We start from the raw sequence: 20,714 nt of genomic DNA, 5'->3' as shown, positions 1-20,714 counted from the left end.
TCTCTATAAAACTAAAAGTAAAAAAAAAATAAGGTTTTAAAAATAACCCCTGTACAATACAAATAATATAGCTATCATTATTAGGGGTATTGCCATTATTATATTTCCTCAACAGATATTTTGTGCCTTATGTAGTCTCTGTCCGCACTTTTCTTTCCCTTGGATTTCTTCTGGGTTCTCTCTTGTTGTCATTTAAATCTCTACTCAAATGCTACCTCCTCAGAGAGGCTCTCCTGACTACTTAAATCTAATGAATTCTTCCTCCAACATTCTTCATTACACTATCCTATTTGTTTTCTTCAGAGAACATGTTGCTCTTTGAAAAATTTCATTTATTTATTTGTTACTTCTTTATTGTATGCTTGTTCAGTGCATCCCCAAATATAATGCTCCAAGAGGATAGAGACCATGTCTACTTTTGTTTACTTGTCAGTGGGTCCTTAGTGCCTAGAACACTGCCTGATGCAAAATGGAAACTCAATATGTATTTCATGAACGGATTTCCTTTTCTGAGCATTTACAGAAAAAAAAACTAACAAAAGTTATGGAAAAGCAAATTAAAGACCTAAATAAATGGAGCAACATACAGAAGTTCCTCAAGAAATGTTTTTTTTTCAATAACCTTTTTTTACAACTTTGATGAGAAAAAAATTGATTTCTGCCCAAGGTCACTATCTGTGTGGAGTTTTCATGTTCTCTATGTCTGCATGGGTTTTCTCCAGGTCCTCTGTTTCCTCCCATTTCCCAAAGGTGTGCGTGTGCGGTGAACTGTGTGTCTACACTGTCATAGTCTCAGTGAATATGGGTGCCTGTGAATGCACCTTTCCATGGAAAGGGTTCCTGACCAGGGTGGGTTCCCACCTTGCCAGGACAAGCTTCTGCCACCCAAGACCCTGAACAATAATAAACAAGTTGAAAACATGCTTGTTTTTATTTTCTTAAATGTGTATATAGTTCACATTTATTTCAATGTTTAATATTAGAAGTGTTTGGGTGATGTTTTTATTTATTTAGAAATTTGGTGATATTTTTGTGACCAGAAATATTCCATAGGAGGTTAACTTTTGTTTATATCCATTAGCCAATGGTGAAATTGGTTTCATTATATGTGGTTTTGCAATTTCCAAGAACCTATTGATGATATTGAAGATTTATTGTACTATATTCATAGATGAGAAGACACAATATCATAAAAATACAAATTCTTGCCCTGGCCAGGTGGCTCAGTTGGTTGGAGCATTATCCACACACCAAAAGATTGTGGGTTCAATCCCCAGTCAGGGCACATACCTAGGTTGTGGGTTTGATCCCCAGTCATGGGGCATATGGGAGGTAACTGATTGATGTTTCTCTCTCACATTAATGCTTTTCTCTCTCTCTCTAAAATGAATAAATAATTGCTCCTTGGCCTTTTGGCTAACATCATGTTTAGTATCTGTTCTCATCAGTTTAAAATCAATAAACATATCCTCAGGTAGGAACTTTTTTCAAAAAGATACAAAATATTTCTCCTAAATAGCCTATAATTTAAATGAGTTCCAAGTATGGGTTTTTCATGGAACTCAACAAGTTAATCTAAAATTCTAACATAAGAATGCCCTGGCTGGTGTAGCTCAGTGGATTGAGTGCAGGCCTGGGAACCAAAGGGTCATCAGTTCGATTCCCAGTCAGAGCATATGTCTGGGTTTCAGGCCAGGTCCACAGTAGGGTCTGTGTGAGAGGCAACCACACACTGATGTTTCGCTCCCTCTTTTCTTCTCTCCCTCTCTCTCTAAAAATAAATAAATGAAATATTTTTTAAAATAAAATAAATAAAATTCTTATGTGAGAGTAAAAGAACAAGAATAGTCAAGATAACTTTTCAAAGAATTTGGAGGAGAAAGTTGTAAAAGGGTAAAATTGCAAGAAGAAATAGACAAATGGATAATTATGACTAAATATCAGTAACTCCTTCTGAATGATTGATATAACAAGCAAACAAAAAGAAGTAAGAATATATTAGTTTGGAAAAACACTATAAACTGCCTTGACCTAATTGTCATTTATATTATACTCCACACAACAACAGCAGAATACATATTCTTTTCATGTGCACATGGAGCATTTGTCAAGACACACCATATTTTAGGCTAAAAAACAAGTGTTCATAAATTTTTTAAATATTTTATTTATTTATTTTTTTAGAGAGGGAAGGGAGGGAGAGAGAGAGAGAGAGAGAGAGAAACATCAATGTGCTGTTGCTGGGGGTCATGGCCTGCAACCCAGGCATGTACCCTGACTGGGAATCGAACCTGCGACACTTTGGTTCGCAGCCCGCGCTCAATCCACTGAGCTACACCAGCCAGGGCTATGTTCATAAATTTTAAAGCAATCAAATAACATAGCTTTCTGAATCAATGGAATTAAAATGGAAAATACATACCAGAAAGCTAACTGGAAAATTCCTAAATATTTGTGAACAAAACAAACAACAACAACAACAAAATCACTTCTAGATAACCCATGGGTAAAAGAAAAAACCAAGAGAGAAATTAGAAAGTATTTTACACTGAATAAAAATGAAAACATAACAAGTTAGAATTATGGTGTGCCACTTAAGAGAATACTTTAAAGGAAATGTATAGCACTACAGACCTGTATTTTTAAAAAACGTTCTGCAATCAATGACCTCAGTTTGTCCCTTAAGAAAATTAGAAAACAAAGATAATATAAAACCCAAAATATGTATAAGAAAGGAAAAAATAAACAACAGAATAGAAATCAATGAAATAGAGAATAGGAAAACAATAGAGAAAATTAATAAAATCAAAAGCTGGTTCATTGAGAGGATCAATAAAATTGATAAATTTTATTTAGACTGATCAGTAAAAAAGAAAAAGGACACATATTACCAATGTCAAAAATGAGAGAGGAGACATCATTACAAGTGGTGACCTAGAAGTTAGGTGGAGGAAATGTGTCACAGTAGGAAGAAATAATCAACTGCTGTATCAAATGCTGATGATAAGTAAAAAAATAAAAGCCAGTTGTAGAATTCACTTGTGTATGACCTTGATAAGACCATTTTTGGTGAGTAGTAGGAACAAAAGCCTGAGTAAATGAATCTCAAAACAGAATGAGAGAAGAATAATTTGAGTCTGTGAGTATAAACAACATTTTTGAGAAATTTCACTGCAGAAAGTAGCAAAGAAATAGGGCAGTATCTACAAGAGAGAGTTGAGTCAAGAAAGAGTGTTCTTTTTAAGATGGGATAAATAACATGATTGTATGCTAATGAGAATGACCCATTAGAGAGAGAAAAATTGAGGTACAGAAGGGTGAGAGAATTGTTCTGGCCCTGTCTTTGGGAATGCAAGGAGAGTAAAATCTACTGTGTATGAGGAGACATTATCCTTAGCTAGTAGCACAAATGGCTCATCCAAAGTTACTAAATAGAGGGCCAAGTATAAAGTACAGAAGCTGCAGGTAGATGTGTAATGTGGCAATGGGAACTGGTGGATTATCTCTTCTGATTACTTCTATTTTCTCAAGAAAATAGGAAACGAAGTCATTACCTGTACATAAAGATAGGAGAAAAGATATAGAAGTTTGAGGAGAAAGGGGATGTCTAAAGTCCCTTTCAGTTCTGACTTCTTCTGTTATCTTCAACCACAAGATAAGATACAGAGAAGCTTCACTTTTTCTCCTTTGTAGGGAAAAGCAAATTCTGTATAATACCCTCAGTCAAAAAATACATGGGATTGTATGTAATATCAAAAAATAGAAATAACTTAAATATCCATTAGCTGTGGGAAAGGCTAAATAAACTTTGACCCATTTACATTATGAAATAGGTTGCAGCAGATTAATAAAGGAGATCTATACTTGACACAGAAAGATTTCCAAGCTTTGTTAGGAGATAGAGTAGGCACGTTCTTTACTTCTCATTGTTGTTTTCTCCCTCCCTCAAAAATACCTCAGCTTTGAATCTTAAATTAGAATAACCCCTTCAGCATCCCTGTTGTTGCTGTTGTTCACAGACTACTACCCCATTTTGTTGACATAAATTGAGCATTTTTCTGTAGTTAAATACAAACACAGATATTAGATCACTTAGTTAACTTTGCAATGGAAAAGGACCCAGAGAAGTGAAAAAAGGCAGAAAGAAATAATACTCCATGATAATTGTTGCTAATAAACAAAAGTCACATCTCCCCACCTATGTTTCTGAGGATTTTATGTGGTATCCTCATAAAACCAACTTAAGACAGGGACATGGGAGAACTAGAGATGAGAACATTAAAGGAAGCACTCTTCACACAGGAAGCTCTCTGTTATGGGATTTTTGAAGATGTTTAATGTCTTATTGGATCAAGTAATAAAACACTATTTAATGGAAAGAGTATTGATCATGTGAGCCTAATGGTGTTTTTATTATTTTATTTAAATATTGTTTTTAGTATTCCTATCTCAATTACAGCTTCTAATTCTCTCCTTCCTACCATTTAAAAGCATAAAAGCAATAAGTAACTTTAAGGATCAAGAACTGTTTGCAAGCACATTTCAGTCGATGACTAACCACATTTATGACACTAGTCCCTAAGATTATAATAATGCTGAAAAATTTCTATCACATAGTGACTTTATAACTGTCCTAAGGTCATAGCATAATGTATTACTCATATATTTGTGATGATGCTTGTGTAAACAAAGTTGCTATAGTGTCCATTGTACATAAACATATAGCACATGCAATTACGTACATTCCATAGTACTTGATAATGATAATAAATGACTTACTGGTTAAAAATAAGTAAGAATGAAAATATGAATGTGAACAATGAAGAAAAAAGAAGAGAGAAATGGAGAAGGAGGAAAAAGCAGAGAAAGAAAAGGACAAAGAGAATGAAGAGGCAATGATAGGAATCATCTCTCCTTTAAAGAAAGAAGTCAACTGCAGAATCAAGTGTGGTAATATTACAAAATAGACTTCTGGAGTAGATTTGCTTGCTTTCTTTTATAAGCTTATATTTTCTTTTTACACTGTCAAAGCTTTTTGAAGAATATGATACTACTTCTAGCTCGTAAATTCTTTGAGGGCACAGGCCGTGTCCTATAGATCATTGTATCTCACATAACATCTAGACAATTACAAGCCACAGTGGAGGTTCTCAATAAATATCTGTGAAGCAATGACTGCAGAAGCTGAGGGATATTAAATATGTTTAAAAAGAGTAAAAAATGTAGCTTAATAAAATTTGAAATGCATTTTCCCACATTATTTTAGATTGTAAATCCATACATTTTAAAGTAAATTTCATCTATATTTTTCCAAATTATTCATATTTTATTTATTTATGCATTAACTTTTTAATGATTTAATACTCATTGAAATTTTTATGGGTCTTAAAAACTTTCATTTTTATGTGTTTTCTTAACTTTTATTTGGAAAGTTTTAAACTACAAAAATTTTAAAGAGTGTAGCTTTTACCTACATTCATCAGTTGTTAAAAATTTGCTAGATGTGTTTTATAGAATTATTAAATATTAGAAACATTTTTGGGAGCCACTTTAATAATACAAATATTGTTGAAGCTTTTTGTAGAAAGCAGAAAGGGTATGTCATCAACCCTGATGATGAAGTCAAACTTCAAATATTTCTAAGACTTTAAGACTTTGATGAAAGAGACTACCAGACCTATTTTAGTTCAAAATTTCAAGTCAACTTGAGACAAAAATAATTAAAACAGTTTTTTAACATTTACATAAAGCATGGTTACATTTTTATTGAAACATGAATTATTTTTGTTATAAATCTATGAATAATTTTGATTAAAGGGTGTAACATATATGTTCATCTTTTATTTTTTCTTTTTTTATTTTTTATTTTAATTGTTGTTGCAATACAATTTTCTATCTTTTACTCCCATCCCAACCCACCTACCCAGCCCTCCCCTTCTCCCTCACATTTCCACCTGCCCCTAGTTTTTATCCATGTGTCCTTTATACTTGTTCCTGTAAACCCTTCCCCTTTTCCCCTGAAATTCCCCTGAAATTCCCCTGAAATTCCCCTGAAATTCCCCTGAAATTCCCTCTCCTTTCCCCTCTGAACACTGTCAGACTGTTCTCTATTTCAGTGTCTTTGGTTATATTTTGCTTGTTTCTTTGTTTTTTGTTTAGGTTCCTGTTAAAGGTGAGATCATATGGTATTTGTCTGTTCATAGCAGCACAATTTACAATAGCCAAGTGTTAGGAGCAACCTAGATGCCCATCAGTAAATGAATGGATCAAAAAATTATGGCACATTTGCATGATGGAATACTAAGCAGCAGAAAGAAAGAAGGAGCTCCTACCCTTTGCAACATCATGGATGGAACTAAAAAGCATTATGCTAAGCGAAATAAGCCAGGCGGTGAAAGACAAATATCATATGTTCATCTTTTAATTGGTGGTATATATTGAGTTTGACTTTAAAAAAATATGTAATTTGGCACAGAACCTGGCACAAAAGCATTCCATATTTTTAAATTTTATCTATGTTATAGAGGAGAGTTAAATTTGTAAATTTAGAATTAAGTATGACATTTGTACTCTGCATCTCAAGGTTCAAAGGATATTCTAGGATAAGTAATAAACATTTGAAACCAAACCATTTATATCCTGGGAATTAGTCACACATTTGAACTAGTTTCCTGCAATGAGGTTGCCTTTGCTCACAGTGCTTGTGGGGCCAATTCATGGATCTCCTACCACTCCTAACAAGGGCTGGATAGGGGACACCTGGCCAGAAGGAATGTGTATTTTGGGGGGAATGGATTGTAACTCCTTCTTTATCTCCTTTTGGGAGCGGCTTCTTGTCCTGTGACTGCTTGATGAAATTTTCCTTCCGTATGTGCACACTGATGTAATGTAATTCCAGGCCACACATAGGTTTGTGCAACCTGGACCCATTCTGCCTTTGTCTGGGAACCCTTATAACATCTCAGACTAGAAGAGGTGCAGTCTCTCTTGCATCAACCTGCCGCCATCAGTGCACTCCCCTGTAATGTGAGTAATAAACAGCATTTCCACATCTACCAGTTTTCTGGGCATTTTTTTCAGAATATCATGAATACTTAAGCAGCTCCCTGGTTTGGGGCTTCTGAAGTACAATTGGCATCATGAACAGAATATTGCAGAAAATGCCCCTGTCAGGTAGACTGTGATAATATGCAGGGTGGGGGAGGCCAGGGGTGAATTCTGGAAATAGCGGGAATAATCTCCAGGTGATGCACAGTATTGGAAGGATGCCCCCAACACTCTGATGGGCCTTACAGAGAACCTGTGTGGGGAAAAAGGAAGAAGTAGCTGAAGCAAAAGTATGGCAATTAGAGGGTGAGCTTAAGTTAGAGAGAAAAATAAGATGTGATTCTAAGGCTACTCCTAGTCCCTTCCTGAAATTTTGCCTTTGCTTTTTTTAATTTTAATTTTAATTTTTTAAATCTATCTTTATTGTTGTTCAGTTACAGTTATCCCACTTTTTCCCCCATTGATCTCCCCTGCCCTGACCCCCAGCCCTACTCTCACAATCAATCTCCCTCCATTGTCCATGCCCATGATTTAAATTTTGTTTTTGTTTCTTTTTTGGAAAGGAGTGACTTAGGTTGCATTTTAGACTAATCAGAATTGTTTTGGTAAAGGTCTGGTAAATAGGGTAAGATTTATACAATGTATTCATGAATTTGTCCATTTAAAGAATGCTGATTAATTACATTTAAGTTAGGGAAAAATATATGTCTTCAGTAATAAAATATGTAAATTATGGCAATATATATTTTAAGGGAATTGAATTAAAAGTAGATTGTTTTAATTTCTGAATGAGTTAAAAGGGACTAGGAAAATTGCAGAAGGATTGTGTAGAGAGAAAAAGCAAAAAGACAAGCAAATGAGAACATCGTGTGCTTTCTCTACCCAAATTAGTAAATCAAATTATGTATATAGTCTTTATGCGTTCATTCTTCATTTGTATGGTCTTTATGGGATATGTGTTTGTCTGTGTATTACCTATGGTGTGTTTTCTGCCCCTAGATGGCATAACTAAGGTATAATATTTCATTGGCATAAAGAAACTAAACATCTTATATAAATTAAGCAGGATCCTGTGGTCTGGACAGATTATTTGATATGAAACCAGTTTTAAGTTTAATTACTGTCTTTTAAGGTTATTAGCATAAAATATGTGTTATTTTACAAAAGGTTTATGTTATAATCTTTTGGTTAAGTTTGACAGGCTTTGCTCAGTTCAAATTTTCAGAGACTTTTAAATTGAGAAATGACATTAGATTATTCCAATGGGCTTCTGGAATACCTCAAGTATATGTTCCCCCTCTCTTATGAAAGAGAAGTTTTGGAACTCATTAGGCCTGTTTAATATGCTGAAAGTACATGGGAAGCTTCGTTAAAGAAAGAAATAATAAGTATGTTCTATTTGTATACACCTATTTTTATTAGTAAAGTAGATGTTCTAGTGATATAAGTTCTGATATACTTTTATTTGTAATTTTAGTTGTTATCCTAAAATGTGGTGGTGAGAAAGCAATTCCTTTGTCAACTGCATTATACTCAACTTTGTAACCATGTCATTTTAAGTTTTTTCATTTAAACAGTCATTGTTTAGCTCTAATGCATTTTCAAAAATATATCTTTGGAGGGGTTCATGGAGTGGACTGTGACTTGTTTTGGATTGCATATTTCTGATAATGGATTTTTGGATCATACCTTTGACCTGAGTGAAGATTGCTGGAGCTCTGTGAAATGAATGGATTTATAGAGGTGCTTGCAGATGAACAGAATAAAAAAAAAGTTAATTATGTGACAAAATAAACTGAAGATAATTGTGGCTTTTATAACTTTTTGTTGAAAAATACTGTTAGAGGTTCTGGCCAAGATGGAGGCATAGATAGAAGTGCTTCACATCCTTGCACAACCAAAAGAAGGATAACAACCAATCTAAAAACAATAAACAACCCGAAGTGCCAGAAAATAAAACTGTATGGAATTATGACAACCAAGGAGTTAAAGAAACATTGACCCAGACTGGTAGGAGGTAAGGAGATGGGAGATGGGCAGCCAGGGAGAGAGGACCCATTGCAAGGCAGCAGAATGCATGGACAAGGCAGGGCTAGCTGGCAAGGAAACTAAAGACTCAAAACCTCTAGCTATAAGGTACTGTGGGGGTGGCAAAGGTAAGAGAAACTTCCAGTCTCGCAGGAGAGTTTGTTGGAAAGTGGAGCTAGAGCAGAGTGAGCGAGTAGCATTGTTCCCTCTCTGATCTCTTCTCCACAGGTACAATGCAGCAAAGAGAGTTGCCCTGCCCTGGTGAATACCTAAGGCTCCACCCCCTTACCAATGTAACAGGTGCCCTGAGACAAATATATAAGGCCCCAATGAAAGAACACACCAAAATTCCAGAAAAAGAGATAAGCGACAAGGAAATAGACAACCTATCTGATGAAGAGTTCAAAACACTGGTAATCAGGATGCTTACAGAACTGATTGAGCTTGGTCGAAAAATGAAGGAAGAAATGAAGGCTACCCAGAGTGAAATAAAGCAAAATATACAGGGAACCAACAGTGAAGGGAAGGAAAATGGTGCTCAAATCAACAATTTGGAACAAAAAGAAGAAATAAATATCCAACCAGAACAGAATGAAGAAACAAGAATTCAAAAAAATAAGGAGAGGCATAGGGAAACTCTCAGACAACATTAAGCACTCTAACATCCGAATCATAGGGGTGCCCAAAGAAAAAGAACAAAAGCAAGAAACTGAAAACTTATGTGAACAAACAATGAAGGAAAACTTCCCCAATCTGGCAAAGGAAATAGACTTCCATGAAATCCAGAAAGCCCAGAGAGTCCCAAAGAACTTGGACTCAAGGAGGAACACACCAAGGCACATCATCATTAAGTTACCCAAGTTTAAAGACAAGGAGAGAATCTTAAAAGCAGCAAGAGAAAATGAGAGTTACCTACAAAGGAGTTCCCATAAGACTATCAGCTGATTTCTCAAGAGACCTTACAGGCAAGAAGGGGCTAGAAAGAAGTATTCAAAGTCATGAAAGGCAAGGACCTACATCCAAGATTACTCTATCCAGCAAAGTTACCATTTACAATGGAAGGTCAGATAAAGTGCTTCTCAGATAAGGTCAAGTTAAAGGAGCTCATCATCACCAAGCCTTTATTATATGAAATGCTAAAGGGACTTATCTAAGAAACAGAAGATCAAAAATTATGAACAGTAAAATGACAGCAAGCTCACAACTGTCAGCAACTGAATTAAAAAAAAAAAACTAAGCAAACAACTGGAACAGAAACAGAACCAGAAATGGACATCACATGGAGGGTTTTCAGTGGGGAAGGGGAAGAGAAGAATGGGGGTAGAAAGGTAGAGGGAATAAGAAGCATAATTGGTAGACATAAAGTAGATGGGAGAGGTTAAGAATGGTATAGGAAACAGAGAAGCCAAATAACTTATATGTATGACCCATGGACATGACTAAGAGGGTGGGGATGCTGGAGGGCAGGGGTGGTGCAGGGTGGAGTGCAGATAAAGGGGAGAAAAAATTGGGAAAACTGTAACAGCATAATCAATCAAATATACTTAAAAATAAAAAGATCAAAACCACGAACCTTAAAAAGGCAACAAATTCACAACTATCAACAATTGAATCTAAAATTAAAAAAATAAGCAAACAATTTGAATAGGAACAGAATCATAGATATGGAGATCATTTGGAGGGTTATGAACTGGGAGGAGTAAGGGGGAGGATGGGGAAATAGTGTAAGGATTAAGAAGCATAATTAGTAGGAACAAAATAGGGGGAAGTTAAGAATAGCATTACAAATGGAGAAACCAAAGCACTTACACAGTTGACCCATGGACATGAACTAAGGGGATGGGGAATTGCTGGAGGGAAGAGGGGTACTGGGCAGAGGGGTGCAAAGGGGGAAATTTGAACAACTGTAGTAGCATAATTAATAAAATATACTTTTAAAAACCTCGGCACAAATACCACCTACTTAAAAAAGTGTCTCTGACCACTCCCACCATGACCCAGTCAAGTCTACTATAATACCTGGTTTTATTGCCTTCCTGGCATTAAATTTTGTTAAATAAATGAATAAAATAAATCTGTGTTCTTAGAGATTACATTAGAATGTAATTAGAAGGGGAATTGGAACTTTGTAAGGCTCCTTGAAACTTTTACTGCTATTAAAGGATCAGGAAGCTTCTGTTTTAGAAATCTATTTTTATGGTGCTTATTTATTCTATAATTGTTTTCTTTCAATTCCCCCTTAGTGACTAATAAAGTTCTCTTGGAACATGTCAGCTCTCCCAGCTCTGATAAGGGCAAGCACAGAAAGGGGTTTTTGTAGCTAACTGGGCCCAAATCAGGAGACTAGGAATGGGGTGGGGCATGAGAGTGGCATGGGGAATCCAAAGGAGAGACCCCCCCCACCCACGGGTGTGAAGCAGAAACAAGGACTGAGGGCACAGCTACAGCCTAGTGACACTTCTTAGGAGAAATGTCATGATTTACAGATGATTGTTTTAATAAGGAAGCCTGAACTCTTACCACACCTGTCTGTCCTAACTGTGGCACAAGAGTGCTAAAATGAAGACAAGATCTTCACACATTGCTTGGAGCATAATAGGCATGCAGTAACTAATCATAGCTCACACTTGTTACTTGCCTACTATTTGCCAGGCACTGTGATAAGCTCAGACTATGCATGATCCTATTTCATCCTTGTGTGGATCTTTTAAGGATAATTCTACAGAGGAGAAAACTGAGGCTTAGAAAGGCTAAATGACTCCCCTATGGTCACAGAACTAGTATATAGGAAGTAAACACAAGTCTGTGCTCTTAACTAACTCTGTATTTGATGAATAATGAATCTCCAAGGTCCTTGCTGAATATAAGATTATAAGTTTTACCCTGGCTGGCGTAGCTCAGTGGATTGAGCACGGGCTGCGAACCAAAGTGTCGCAGGTTCGATTCCCAGTCAGGGTACATGCCTGGGTTGCAGGCTGTAACCCCCAGCAACCGCACATTGATGTTTCTCTCTCTCTCTCTCTCTCTCTCTCTCTCTCTCTCTCTCTCTCTCTCTCTCTCTCTCTCTCTCTCCCCCCCTCTCTCTCTCTCTCTCTCTCTTCCTCCCTTCCCTCTCTAAAAATAAATAAATAAAGTCTAAAAAAAATTAAAAAAGATTATATGTTTTACAGAATTCAACCAAAAAAGACAATAATTTGTCTCAAAATCAAATATAACATTTTAGAATAGTGGTTCTCAATCATGGATTTGGCCCCAAGGGCACATTTGACAAATTCTGAAGACATTTTTCCTTATGACTCACAGTGGAGGAGGGGTGCTACTGGCATTTAATGAGTAGCGCCCAGGATGCTGCTAAAGATCTCAGAATGTACAGGATAGCTTTCTACAATGAAGAACTATGTAGCCCAAAGTGTCTATAGTGAGAAGTTTGAAAAACCCTGCTGTACAAAGAATGTTTAAGGCAAAAAAAAAAGTTTCATTGGAAGAATGTATCAAATGGAATGGAAAAGTTCTAGTTACCATTTTTTATTTTCCCTTCATAATCGACTAGTTCAAAGATTAAATGTAAAGTATGCCTTCTGCATTTTATAGTGCAGGTCAAAACAGCTAACTCCTTTGAAAGTTATTCTCCAAATAGAATGTAGCAAACTGTTGAACTATAAAAATGACCACCTATGATTTTATCCACCAACACATTCTTTACTCATTTAACTCACATTAATCCACAGTAGCAGATAGGATTAAAAAATTTGTCTGAGCTGAAAACACTGACCTCTCAGTACCATTTTACAGAAATACCTTCTCCAATGGCTTCAGACGTTGTGGTCCTAGTTACATGAATGGTACCTTCAGTTTTGATTAAATTTTTTTTCTTTTCTTTTTTTTAATTATTTTATTGTTGTTCAAGTACAGTTGTCTGCATTTACTCCTCACCACTTCCCCCATCCCAGCCATCTCCACCTCCCTCCCCTACTTCCACCCCACCTTGGTTTTTTTCATGTGTCCTTTATAGTTGTTCCTGAAAATGCTTCCCCTCTTCCCCCCCATTTCTCCCTCCCATCTCCCCTCTGGTTACTGTCAGATTGTTTTCAATTTCAGTGTCTCTGCTTATATTTTGCTTGCTTGTTTGTTTTGTTGGTTAGGTTCCACTTAAAGGTGAGAGCATATGGCACAGGTGGCAAACACAAGGCCCGCCCTCCACCTTGTTTTATCTGGCCCAGCACCTTGTTTCCACCTGGTGGCAGCACCAGGCTCTCGCTTACCTGTTAAGGAGTAGTTATATTTATGCAGTTCTAAAATTACATTCGGCCCTTTGAAGGCAACCATGAGGCTGATGTGGCCCCCGGTGAAAAGAGTTTCACCCCCCTGTCATATGGTATTTGCCCCTCACCGCCTAGCTTATTGCACTTAACATAATGCTCTCCACTTCCATCCATGCTGTCACAAAGGGTTGGAGCTCGTTTTTTCTTTCTGCTGTATAGCATGCCCCAGTTGGTGTGGCTCAGTGGATTGAGCGTCGGCCTGTGAACCAAAGGATCGCTGGTTCATTCCCAGTCAGGGTGCATGCCTGGGTTGCAGGTTGGGTCCCCACTAGGGGGCGCATGAGAGTCAATCACACACTGATGTTTCCCTCCCTTTCTCCCTCCCTTCCCCTCTATCTATACATAAATAAGTACAATCTTTTTTAAAAAATTAATTTTGATTAAAATTCTTTAGCCACAGTAACATTTCCTTTAGTTTTTGTGGTGAACCCCTGTGAAATAAACAAATGTATCAACACATACAAGAGCAAGGAGATGGGGCTCTGACAATTCTAAACTATTCACAAAGTTTTTCCATAATTGTGCATTTGGGGTACAGTTTTGATGCCCAGAAACAAATGGTTTGCAAAAACTCACCTTGGTACTCTTTTTCTAAAAGTTTAGTGATAATGATTACTTTGTTAAACTTTATGAATTACATTTAAAAAGAGAAAATGCCACTCTGATCCACTTTCTGTTGATTACAGCAAGATAAACTGTTGCCTCAATCTTGTGTTCCTCCTACAATGACTAACAAAGTGTTTGCAAGTGTTGCTCAGGGATCCATCCTCTCATTAAAAAGAACCATGTTGCAAATACTAATCTGGAAACCATAAGCAGTTTATGTTGTTTACCCCCTCTCTCTTTGTATCTGTAGCTACATGCATGGACTAGAATGTGATGAAATAGAATTTAAGGAAATAGCAGCATACAGAAATTTTGCTGAGAAAAATATGTTATATGAAATACAAGCACTAATTTAAAAAAAAGTTCCGCCAGAGTCCGAAAGTTGGGAAGAATGGGAAGTAATGATCTACTGGGCACAGGGTTTTATTTTGGCTTGGTTTGGTTTTAGTATGATTGGATGAGGATTTAATTTAATAAGTTATTTTTAAAAGAAATTTAGTATCTTAGCCATTTTAAAGTGTACAGTTCAGTGGTATTAAATGTGTTCATATTATTGTGCCACCATCATCCTCCTCCTTGATGAACCTGTTCTGTAACTTGATAGCAGTGGTACTCGCATATTGTAAATCTACTAAATACCACTGACTTGTTCACTTCAAAATGGTTAATTTCATATTATGTAAATTGTACTTCAATTTAAATATATATATATAAGTTATATAATACACATTGAACTTGGTGTTCACAGGGTTAACCTGCATCCCCATCATCACAAAATGCTTCACACATGTTTGCATACTTAAGGTGGTTCTACATATTATAATGATCCTTCCTCTTTTTGATAAAACAAGATTTAAACTAATAAAGGTAACCAAATTACCATGAAATACAATACAAGAATATTAAAAATATGTCATTGAATTTTAAATTATTGGTGAACCTAACTACTAAGAATGCAATATGTGTCCTGAATGTTTAATTTAATTCCAGTTCTTCAGCTCTGTAATGAACAGCAGTAGGTCTTTCACTCACTGAGACCAATATGATTTTTTCCTAGTTTGCATGTCTATTTCAGCTGAAAGAAAAGAGAAAAACACTCTATGAAATAAGTGGCCTTTCTAGTAATTGTAGATAACTTCTTAGTTGCTTAAGACAAAGTGGCTTTTTGTCCCATTGTCTTATCTATCCCTGTGTTATGGTGGTAACAACCATTCTGAAAACTCCATCTGCAAAACCAGGTGGGAAACTAACACACAGTTACCACATTATTGTAGAGCCTCTTTTTAAAAAGGCTTCATCAGAAAAAGATAAATCCTGTCCCCTTTCCAAGGTCAACATAATTCAAGGCAAAAATTTCATTTATAGCTGGTTGGAGGAACCCTTCTCCCTCCCCCAAAGGCCAATATATCTCCTGAAGTGTTTGGTGTTTCCAGAGAGGTCCTTAAGTTGAGAGTTAGAAATAAATTCTTTTATATACACATAACACAAAAAGAAAAGTAGAAACCCAGAGAAGAAAAAACCTAAAAGTAGAAAAGTAGAAGTAACCCAGTGAGTCAGTGTTAAAATCTTGACTAGACACAGACATAAAGCATGGTGCCTTCCCTCAGGCTGGTTTCCTTCTTCTCCCTCTTTTCTTCCTGAATATACATGTTGGGGGAAGGGATCAGAGGCAAAGTTGGAAGTGCCTGTTACCTTTCACTAGCAACCCGGGCAAGGAGCTCCGGACTTTCCCTTCCCTCCCCTTCCCTTCATTCCAAGAATATCCCCTGCATCCCTCTTCTGCTCCTACCCGGCTAAATCCACCATCTCCCCCCAAATCTGATTGATGCTTACCTCATCGAGTTAGTTCCTTGGAGGAAGTCATCTTGCTATCGTGTGTGTGCCAGTCCACACAAGGGTGGAGGGAGAGATAGTGGGGACCATTATGACATGATACACCAAACACAAACAACGATTGTTAGATTGTATTTAATTTTTAATAAACATCAAGAAAAATAAGGCCATTTTCATTTCCACTGGATCCCTAACATTTCCGTGGACATCTCTTGCCCGCACAGATCCTCCCAACCTTCCCGGAGCCTCACAGCTCTAGAGTTAAGAGTCCCAAAATAACTATTTAGTATAAACAAACCATTCGGCTTTAATGGAATTACCTCAGCCTGCTAGTAAATAATTTATAGTAGGCAGTAAATAAAATATGGTTCTATGTCTTTAAAAGAGTTGTCAAGTGGAAAACACCCACCAGAGGGACGTAAATCCTGAAGTTCGCCACAATTAAAGTCGCTGGTTGGGATTGAGAGCCGAGTAAAAGACATGTTTTTATACCCTGAAGGAAGGTGGTGGTGCTGCCAGAGCCAACACCTAGAGCTCTCAAGGAAGCTTCTGGCAGCAGCGGGGAGAAGGGAAGAGACCCAAGGTCTTTTGCACTTAGCCGGGGGACAAGTGATTAAAATGCAAAGGAAGGAGTCTGCACTTTCAGAATAATACTTTCCCTTTGAAAGCTTAGATGCTTTCATATCCGTTATCACTTAATCCTCATCACCACTCTTCCAGTAAGATCAGGCTGGGACCACAATTCCTATTTCGCTGACTTAAAAAAAATTTTTTTCACCCTTTTATTGAATTTATTGGGGTGGCACTGGTTACCAAAATTATACAGGTTTTAGGTTCACAATTCTACAACACATCATCTGTACACTTGTACATTCACCACCCCAAGTAAGTCTCCTTCCATTGCCATTTATCCCCCATACCGTCCTCCATCTCCCTTCAACCCCTTCTCCTCTCCGCAATCCCCACCCCGTTGTCTGTGTCCTTGAGTTTCTCTCTCTCTGTCCCCCTCCCTCCCTTCCTCCCTCCCTCTCTGCATTTGCAGGTGGGTTTTTAAAAGACTCTGAGGCTAAGGGACAACCTCCACATATGCCTGCTGGGGACTACAAGTAGGATGCCAGAGTCCAGGTCTCTGAATGTCTGGCTAGTTCTTTCCCTCTGATCCTAGGAGTGGCTGGTGCCCCCTCCCTCCCGCCACCACCACACACACTTACACTGTCCAGCCCAACACACTTTCCAAGTTTTACAACGCTTCGGCATCTCTTCTGTGTTAGGTGACCTGAGGACACTCTAAATAAATTTTTCTGCCCCCCTATTCTCTGTATCACCCCTGCTCCTGGAAGACGCATCCCCAGTTTGGAGAGGACAGATTTATGAGCGTCTCCTCAAGGTTACCTCCAAGACAACCTTGACCATGAAACCAGAATCTTGAACACTTGACCTAAATTTTCAAGGGCATCTGTTTCCGTCTGTAATTGTCACCAGGCTCCATTTGAAATTCGATCCTGTGTCACTAATGGTATTAACAGGAGCTGAGGTCCAATTTTCCAACGGGAGACTGTAGCCTATGATTTTACTTCCAAACGAAAGTAAATCAGTTTCTATAAACCTGCAGTAACCCCCTCCCTGAGTACAATAAAACTGTTGTCACAATCAATAAATCTCTGGTTTGGGGCAGTGAAAATTAGATAACTGTTCTCTGTCTCTTCGGCCCCCGCCCCCATGAGACAAAGCCACTATTCAAAGAGTGGGGCATCTTGTTAACCATTTCTGAAGTCCCTCGCTGTACCCGGCGCCTTTCAGACATGCACTTCTCAGTCATCGGAGAAAACCAGACGTTTAATTATGGTGAGTTTTGTTCGATCATTACGGATAATAAAGACAACCTTTTCGCTAGATACAAATTATAACGAAAGCTGCTCTGGCATCTGCACCAACTGCATTTGTCTCCAGCGTGGTTTTCCTCACCTCTTCTAAACTGCCTCTGAATTTCTCCTTCTCTTCTGACTAGGAGATTTAATATGTTGCAAGAGATAGATTTCACGAAATGCGTTGTCCCTTCTGTAGCTACATCTGCTCCGACCTATTAAGAAAAGTAAGGCATTTTGATACTAATTGCAAATAAATTGTGATGTGTTCACCGAGTAATTGATTTAATGAAGTTCATTTGAAACTCCAGAGACTGGCCAAGTGAAAGGCCCCCTGGTGTGTCTATTGTGGAGGGAAAGGAAGGTTAGTTTTTCGTTTTCTTTCTTTCTAAAAAAAAAAATAGAGGTGGTGTGGCGAGTGGAAGGGTAAGAGGGTGGATGGCAGAAATGTTACCTCCTCAATCGGCAAAGTGGCGGAAAAGAGCCCTGGGGATCAACCCTCCCGCCCGCCCGCGGAGAGTCCCGAGTCCGGCCAAACCTAGTGCAGGCAGCCTTGCACCGAGTGGGCCCTGGGCAGACGGATACACGAAATTCTGTGGCAGACGTGGACCCAGGAGAAGACGAATGCTATAGCCGTCAGCGTCCTCGGAGTTGCTGAGGTAACATAAGGCGCTGCCACTAGGTTTTGTCCCCGGCTTCCTAAAATGCTTTAGCCGGCTTCTAAACCCCTTTCTTGCCTGAAAGGCCAGAAGTGAGTTGGTTGGGAGGAAATGAGGGGCACAAGCGGCTCTCCCCTCAGTCCTAGACCCAGGTCATAGCCGAGGAGAGAAGTGAGGTAGCTAGTACCCTTTGCCCCAGGCAGGGTATGGGTTCCGGTGTGCAGGGGCTGGAGCCCACCCCACAGTCAAAAATCCGGGAAAAGGAAGCCGCTTTCCTGGCTCACACAGGTTTTCTTTTCTGACCAGACCAGTTGGCAAATTAAGGGACTGGGGCTTGCGTGGTGCAGATGGGGATAAGGATTTTCTGAACACTTGCTGTGTGCCAGATTATGTGCTTCACAATTAGCCCCCTCTTTCGGAGCAAAGGGTATTTTTTAAAATATTTTATTTATTTATTTTTAGAGAGGGAAGCGGGGGAGAAAGAGAGAGAGAGAGAGAGAGAGACATCAATGTACGGTTGCTGGGGGCCGTGGCCTGCAACCCAGGCATGTGCCCCGACTGGGAATCGAACCTGCGACACTTTGGTTCGTAGCCCGCGCTCAATTCACTGAGCTACGCCAGCCAGGGGGTATTTTTTGCTCCTCCTTAACAGATGCACTAACTGAGGCTGGTGGGACCCTTGGCAGCAACTTTCCAACAGTGTATTGGCTACTCTGGGCCATCTGCCAAACCTGACTCTTTGGAAATGAGAAGGGAAGTTATCGCAGAACCCTCCCCAGAATCCTCCAAATATTCTCCTGGGTAACTTAGTCTGGGTGGCATGGGGGACAGTGCAGAACCAGCCTCAGGGCCAGGCCCCTGTCTGAGTTGGAGGAGCACAGTCAGTGGCTCAAGATTGAATTTTTTGTTTCGTTTCGTTTTAAAGAAACAAGAGACTTTATCAAATAATCAGCCGGAACTGAGCTAGCGGCTGGCTCCAAGTTTCTTAGAGTTGCCCTACTGATGAACTTTCCCTGATTTGCTTCCTCCCGGTTCCGAAGCCGCTAATCTCGGTCCCAAAGCGCCTACATGCGCAGTGGTGCTGTGGGAGGCGCTGACTGTGCCCTGTTGTCAGATGCTGCAGGGACCTGCGAGTCCAGGTGGAACAGAGAGGGGTGGCCCTCCTTGATCCCTCTGCGCACTGCGGGGGAGACTGCATCCGCTCTGAGCTAGAAAGAGACCACCTGCAGCATGCAGGCGGGTTCTCACCCTCAGGTGAAGTGAAGAGTGTAAAATCCAGGCAAATGCAAATGCTCAACGCTAGAGTCCAACCGCGGTCACGTTTCCTCCTCAAAAAGCAATACCCAGAGTGAACCTTAGCGAAGAAATCAGCCCCTCACTTTCCCTTTCAACATTTCCAGCTGGGTAGCGCTCCACTCCCAGCCCGGAGCACCTGAGAATCGAGTGGCACTGGAATCAGTTGGGCAGCCAGAAACACCACCTTGTCCCTGGGCGGAACTGGGCACCAAGTGCCCAGCAGGCTCATTCCCAGGAAGCTGCGCTCATTACGCTTGTTTTGTCAGGGCTCACCAGATGCGGGCCCACCCTAGTGGGGGATCTCAGCTGACCACATTCGTTGTTCTGGCCAATTCACCTCTACTTTTGCCTTGGTGGGGCACTTTCCCCCGTTTTTCCGGCACGCTGAAAAATGGAGGGGAAGAGCCCACCTCGCCCTAGTACGGGGGTACCCAACTAGCTGCCATGCCCCAAGCTCAGCATTCCGTGTCTGGAGCCCCCTTCCTCACCTCTGGGCCACTGAGTAGGTGAACTGGGAGCAACTTTCCCTGGCCAAAGGCCGCATTACACTTTCTTGGGCCACGAATTTCAGCCTTCCAACCCCAACCCCACCTGCTTCAGCACGGAAGCCAGCTGGGAGGGCCCTGGGGGTAGAGGAAGGGGTGGGCTACCACGCCGCGGGGCTGGTTGGAGGGGGGACAGGATGCTAGAGGCTTTGGGTTTGTTGACGGGGGCACGGGTTGGGAAGTTGGGAAAAGAGCGTTACGATTTGAGCAGACTGGCCACCCGGGGTTATTTCAGGATGACCTTTTCTCCTCAAAAGGGGGCCTCAGCAGCCGATAATCTCGGGTGAGGGGTGTGCAGCTTTTGTGAATATTTTTCACATTGCTGGGGCCAGGGGAAGATTGGCTGGACCTTGGAAGTTATGGGAGTTGCAGTATTACACTTTGTTTGAAGTTGAAGCCAGCGTGCCCCAGGACTTTCTTCCTTCTGCACACAGGGGACGCCAGGACTCAGCTGCACCCCAGTTATGGGCTGTCTGCTACCTCTGCCCCCGCTGCAGCACCCCCTATGTCACG

The 20,714-nt window shown here is 39.6% G+C and overlaps 1 pseudogene; it reads left to right on the top strand.

Annotated features, from left to right (window-relative positions):
* The first annotated feature begins 1,396 nt into the window (after nucleotides 1-1,396).
* On the top strand, nucleotides 1,397-1,572 carry LOC123819163 (annotated as a pseudogene).
* The last annotated feature ends 19,142 nt before the right edge of the window (nucleotides 1,573-20,714 follow it).

Source organism: Phyllostomus hastatus, unplaced genomic scaffold (genome assembly GCF_019186645.2).
Source record: "Phyllostomus hastatus isolate PE091 unplaced genomic scaffold, TTU_PhHast_1.1 phas_contig_30, whole genome shotgun sequence".
NCBI lineage: Eukaryota > Metazoa > Chordata > Mammalia > Chiroptera > Phyllostomidae > Phyllostomus > Phyllostomus hastatus.
This window is presented reverse-complemented; position numbering and strand designations above follow the sequence as displayed.